Source organism: Rhipicephalus microplus, chromosome X (assembly GCF_043290135.1).
Source record: "Rhipicephalus microplus isolate Deutch F79 chromosome X, USDA_Rmic, whole genome shotgun sequence".
In the NCBI taxonomy this organism is placed as follows: Eukaryota; Metazoa; Arthropoda; class Arachnida; order Ixodida; family Ixodidae; genus Rhipicephalus; species Rhipicephalus microplus.
Genome location: NC_134710.1, coordinates 414,482,499 through 414,488,517, shown reverse-complemented (window position 1 = coordinate 414,488,517; position 6,019 = coordinate 414,482,499). Strand labels below are relative to the sequence as shown.

General features: G+C 47.5%; 1 long non-coding RNA gene across 1 annotated transcript in view; it reads left to right on the top strand.

Annotated features, from left to right (window-relative positions):
* Window positions 1-269: 269 nt before the first annotated feature.
* The window catches only part of LOC119161888 (uncharacterized), a 30,504-nt gene continuing 24,754 nt past the window's right edge, over window positions 270-6,019 (top strand). Inside the window, exon 1 of the long non-coding RNA XR_012888079.1 lies at window positions 270-616. This is a non-coding gene — a long non-coding RNA (uncharacterized LOC119161888). The remainder of the gene's footprint in view (window positions 617-6,019) is intronic.

Below are 6,019 nucleotides of genomic sequence, written 5' to 3'. Positions count from 1 at the left end.
GCCGTAAGAAGTCGACGGCTTTTCAATATGCGTATGTTGCTTCTAACAGCTCTCGCTTCTTTTTTCCCTTTTTTCTTGGTGATTGCACGTTGATGTCATTATCGCAAAATGGAATTCAAGAAATTCATGGCGGTTGTCTGCGTTGCGTAGCCATTGGGCCGTCTAATCACTCCAGCTCCGGAGCGTGGTGTGTCGATTCGCAGAAGAGTCTTAGTTAGTTTTTGTCTGACAATTGGTGCTACGTATGATTATTTCGCGTAAGACACAAATCGCTGTCAAATCCCATGGCTACATCAGTTCAGTCGCAAAAAATTAGTGACGCTCGCGAATGCACTCTTCAAGGCGTGGCTACCCCATGGCAACAGCATTAGTGCTCGCGCATAACCAGATTGCTCTTGGCGCACGCGCATTGTGGTTAAACAACGTTGCACTTGTGACACAGCGCGAATGCGGGACGCTTTGTTGTTGGGTGCCCACAGGCATGGCATGCACATCAATGGGATAGGCAGCATGCACATAATTGTGGGTGGCATGCACTCCGCCGACTGCAGCAGTCAGTACATCTGGGGAGTTCTTTGAGAAGAACAGTTTGCTGCACGGTTACCCCCTTGAAGCGGTGAGTAGGCATAGAATGTCCAGTGCGCATTGGTAGCTGTTATTATATAACCCTAGTCACTGTCGTGCTGCTCAGGTCGATGATGCGGGTAGAAATCCCAGCAAAGGCGGGCACATCTCGATGAATACAAACGCAGCAACTTTTTTGTGCTTGGCATTGGGTGCACATTAGGTGCCCTTTACTGCAGCGTGCCTAATGACCATATAGTAGTTCGGCACCCTTGCAAATATTAGTTGGTGGATAAGCCTTCAATAAGCGTTACTGGGAAACGTGCCATGGCGCACAGATAACTTAGGTGCTGTAGCGTGGATGTTGGGTATCTCTTCTTTGATTTCATATCATCCCAAACAGCGCATGCATCACTGTGTTCAGGTCTAATTTAAAGATTTTTGCACATTCGCTGGTTGTTAAATATGTAGAGATAATCTTTCTTTTGTAGTAATAACTGAGCGTTACAGTAAGATATTCAGGGCCCTTTTTAAAAGACGGAGCTTTCTAAACAGTAAATTTTAGCACCTTGAATCTTCAAATGACATCTTCGTTAGGGCTGAAAAGTCGCATTTTCAATATCTTTATTGGTAAACGCCGCTCAGCAGAGTAACAGTTGTACACGCTTGTCATGTTCTTTAGTTATCGCGCGACTGCTAGTTATGGTAGCGTCAAATATTCTCAAATCCTAACGATAGTTACGAACGATGCTCAATCGCACAGAGCTCACTGAACTGCGAGCACCATGTCCCACGCTGTTCCTTCTGCTACTCTGCCATCTGCTGCCCCGCCGCGGTGGTCTAGTGGCTAAGGTACTGGGCTGCTGACCCGCCGGTCGTGGGTTCAAATCCTGGTTGCGGCGGCTGCATTTCCGCTGTAGGTGGAAATGTTGTATGCCCGTGTGCTCATACGTGCGTGCACGTTAAAGAACCCAAGGTGGTAAAAATTTTCGGAGCCCTCCACTACAGTGTCTCTCACAACTATATCGTGGTTTCGGGACGTTAAACCCCACAAAGCGGTCAAATCTTCGGCCATCTACAACGCTGTTCGAAGATTTTGCAGCGATTGCGCAGCCCGTCAAACGCCTGCTTAAAAAGGACGTGCCCTTCTTCTAGGGCTCTGACCAACCGCCAGCTTTTTCACACCTCATTGACCTATTCACGTTGCCCCCTCTGTTCGCTTAATCCAATGACTTGGCACCTTCCGAAGTACGAACTGATGCCAGTGGCCATAGCAACAGCGCTGTTCTCGGCCAAAGTGAACGTAGTCAGGATTATGTCATTGCATACGCAAGCCGCCTTCTTTCCGCCGCTGAACGGATATATTCAATAACAGTGAGAAAGTGTCTCGCTATAGCTTAGGACCTTGGAAATTTCACCCATATCTGCATGGAGGACCCGTCACCGTTGTCAGTGATCACCACGTCCTCTGCTGGCTGTCTTCTCTTAAGAGATCCTGCAAAACTTTTGTATGGTCAAAAACATCGTCGACCGGTAGTATAGGCTCCCCAGAACGCGTGAGCCAAACGTTATAGCGCAGCTCAGGACCTGTAGATAGCAATAAATTCTCAAATTCAGCTAAAAATCACTTTCTCTTTTCTCGTGAAGTGACGTAAATCACCCAAAATCACTGCGTAAAAGACATTCCGTTCGTCATGAGCTCACTTGAGCTCGGCATGCTCGTTCGTTACAAAGATCGCCACGGGAGGTCCCGACTTGTTCATGCGTGCTCACGTGCTCGGTCTAAAAAGCCGCAAGGTCACAAGGTGCGCGTCAGGTGTTTTTTCCCCTTGTCATCTCTCCCTACTTAGTTCACAGCACTTTCATCGGGACGAGTAGAGAGAAGATGCAATCGCTGCGTGATGCAAATTTTTATAACTGCTCATTCTGGACTAATTTTAAAATTTTTTGCGGTCGCCATTTTGCGAGGCAATAGGCTCCCTACGAAACCCTATAAGTAGTTGAATGAGAAAGAGTTGCAGGGCCCCTTTGAGGATCCTACTGGCCGCCTTGGTCGTTGGGTTTTGTGACTCAAGGGAACGCGTTAAGTGTGGTATACAAGTCTGGCAGCCTGCATCAGGACGCTGATTGCCTATCCCGTATACCAACCAGAACCTTCGGCGATGGACACTTTCTCATTGATGCTCGCAATAACTGACCTGTTCAACATTTTAGCTGAGCAACGCCGTTACCCGACACTCCGCAAGATCATCGACCACCTCAACTCACCGGCTCCGATTCATCCATTCGTCTCTTGGTGCTACACGATGGGACCTTGGATCGCCGCAGTTTGATACTTGACGACCCTAACGTTTTTCTTGCTTGTGATTCCGGCACACCTTTTATCGACTGCGCTGGTCCAACTTCACAATGTGCCAACAGCTGGACACTTCGGTGTTTCCCGCACCTACAATCGTTCACGCCTTTGTTTCCACTGGCCAGAAATGCATAGGTCAGTCCACCATTAAGTGACCTCATGTGACTATCGTCAGCGCCAGCAGAAATCAACACTCCGGCCTGTTGGGCGTCCTCAACTACTCTACATCACATGTGAGCCGTTTCGTCGTGTTGGTCTGGGCAATCACTTGCTCTGTATCATACGTCAAGCTCGAGCCATCGATTAACCGCCGTTGCCACAGACTGTCACGTGTTTTGCAACTACTCGCGCACTTACAGCCAGCTGCGCGACCGACGTAGTGGAATTCACGATCCACAACTTTATCTTTCAGCATGGAGTGCCGCATCATCTCTTAACGGACCGTGGCAGATAGGCTCGACCAAGCAAAAGATGACAATGACTTGACATGCACAAACAAATGACTTGACATAGTGGATGAACCGAATGATTACCGACATGCCGGAAATGTACGTGCCAGCCTACCAGAAAGATTGGGATTCCGCGTATCTTCTTGTCACGTTTGAGTATAACACGTCCCGACACGAGACGGCTGATTATTTGTCCTTTTTCTCTTATTCGAACTAAGTCAAATGTTTCCTATAACAGATGTTACCTCCTCTCACACACCCACTTACTGAGTACACTTAAAAAGCTAATCTTGCACGCCTTCGGTTAACTAGCTTGCAAATGGTTTATTAGTCTCGTTATTGTAGCCTTCACAGAAACGCCCACTTTCTTCGTGGAACTCTTGTCTTTCTTAGGTTTCTAGCATGCCATGTTGGACTATCTGAAAAGATCTTAATCCCGTACACCGGACCATGCCCTGTATGCCACCAAATGACCAACGTCACGTATGAGACCAAACCAGTCTTCCTCCGCATCCACTCATTCGCGCACCGGCACCGATCCCGTTGTGCGCCTGAAGCCCTACCGTATACTTGACCTCACCGACACGTGTGTATGGTCGCCATTGTCACTACAGCCTTCGTTAAGATGCACCCAATTGGTGTTTTCGCACCCGTAGTGTAATGTTACGTGCCACTGACTTAGAGAAAGAATACATTGGGAACGGGTTGTGCATCTTGGCTGCTGTTGATCCAATCAGTGTGATTGTGTATGAATAATGTGGATACACTTCTCTCTTCTTGTCTCTCCGTAACAATATCTACTCGTACAATGTATTGTCTACTCGTGGGTGAGAGCACATGAGCGGAAGCGACGAACGTGACTGAAGCAGAGATAAACTTGTCTGCCCATCTCCGTCGCTCAGAGGGTTCACGTGATAACAGCACCGCAATCGGGCAGCTTGCTGTTGAAACATAAAGGAATCAACTCGCCCATTTTCAACGCGCTTTAAGTGACAGGAGAGGAGAGTGAGATGTCGCTCGAGTAGCAATATGCTGCAAGCTCAGCCGCTACCACAAATATGATTGAGCATACGCACGGCGGTTTCATCGCGAAGAAACTGGATAATGGGTTGCTCTTCCTGAAGTAGCTGTATTTTTTACCCAAGCATTTTTATGCGAGATTAGATACAAACGAGTTAGGCGCCAGGCTCACTTTGTATAGCAATGCAATTTGTTGCTATCACTCTGTTTGCTTAGCTGATACGGTTAAACCTGCTACTTTCTGAGCTATGTACAGCCGCCTTTTTTTTAAGTGAATGCGTGGTCATAAACCACCATGTAATATTAGATCACAGCGGCGATATGAACGAGATTATGCGTGTGCGCTGGATGAGCAGTCTTGTGCTTTTCTTTGCTAAGCTGTTTTTTCGGGAACTGAAAACCATCCTTCTTTCAGGCACCGTTATCATAATCCCTTTTTCGTTTCTGAACGCTCCCATCAAGTTGTAAAAACGATCACAGCTTCACCACAAGGGTGAAGCAGCGAGAGCCATCGCAACAAATTGTAATGTTATATGGCTACGAGAAACGTTCTTGAGATAAGGTATCAAGTAACTCTACAATGCGCGCGTGTAAAGGAATATGGCTTGGTCCAGGAGAAATACTCCTTGCGCAGTCTCTTCGCGTTGAAATGCTACATGTAGAAGGGTTGGCAAGCAATCCACGATGATGGGTGCTCAGATAGCGCGCGTGCCAGTGATCACGATCGCATGCTTATAAGTAAAGATCACAGCTGCTGCTCGAGCGAGCAGAAATTGATGAAACTGAATCTAAAGCCGTTTCACTGAAAAAGAAAACACGGTGCTTAAGCCAAGTGTTTTGGCACGCGACTTGATAGTTGTGGCGCCTTTCACTGAATTTCGATGCTGTGGCGCAATACGGCACTAATAAGCGAGATTGGCACAAAGATTGTTTCTTGCAAGAGGCGCAGGTGAAAATATTTGGCACACAATTGTGCAAATGACGCAGCTGTTCATCCCCGGTAATTTAAAGCCTACCCCCACTTTTAAAGACGAAAGTCTTTCTTGGGAACCTTCGACGCAAAAATTTTTTGCTCCGTCTGTATGTCTGTAGATTTGTCAGTTTTCTGTTCATCTACCCTTAAGGGTACTGTAAACGGTACTGTAAACGGCACCAAAGTGGCCAAACTATTCTCCTAACAGCCAACCCCATCCGCAGTGCCCACCAATATTACTCAAGGTTCAGCGTTCATACTTGTGCGACTGTCAATTAAAAAGCAATAATTGCACGTATATAAGGCACCATAACACGTCACTATTATGTATTGCCACGCTGTGTTGGTGGCAGAAGAGGAGATGAAAGAAGTGACTAGCTGCTGTGGCTGAGTAAACAGTCGGCCACTTGAGTTCCTGTCTATCGTTTCCTCTCGCGAGAGACTGGTGAACGTGCTAGGTGCTGTACTACGTCTTATGCCTGCTAGTTCTCAACCAGAAGCAACCACCGCCAGTGCACCAGGGTCTGCTGATATATATCGAAGCAGCCGCCGCCTTCAAGAACTACCACCACAGTACGGCCCCTTGGCAAGTTCCGTGAGGACAATGTTTGCCACATCCGCAACCCAAACCGAGCATGACCCACTCGCTAGCGTACC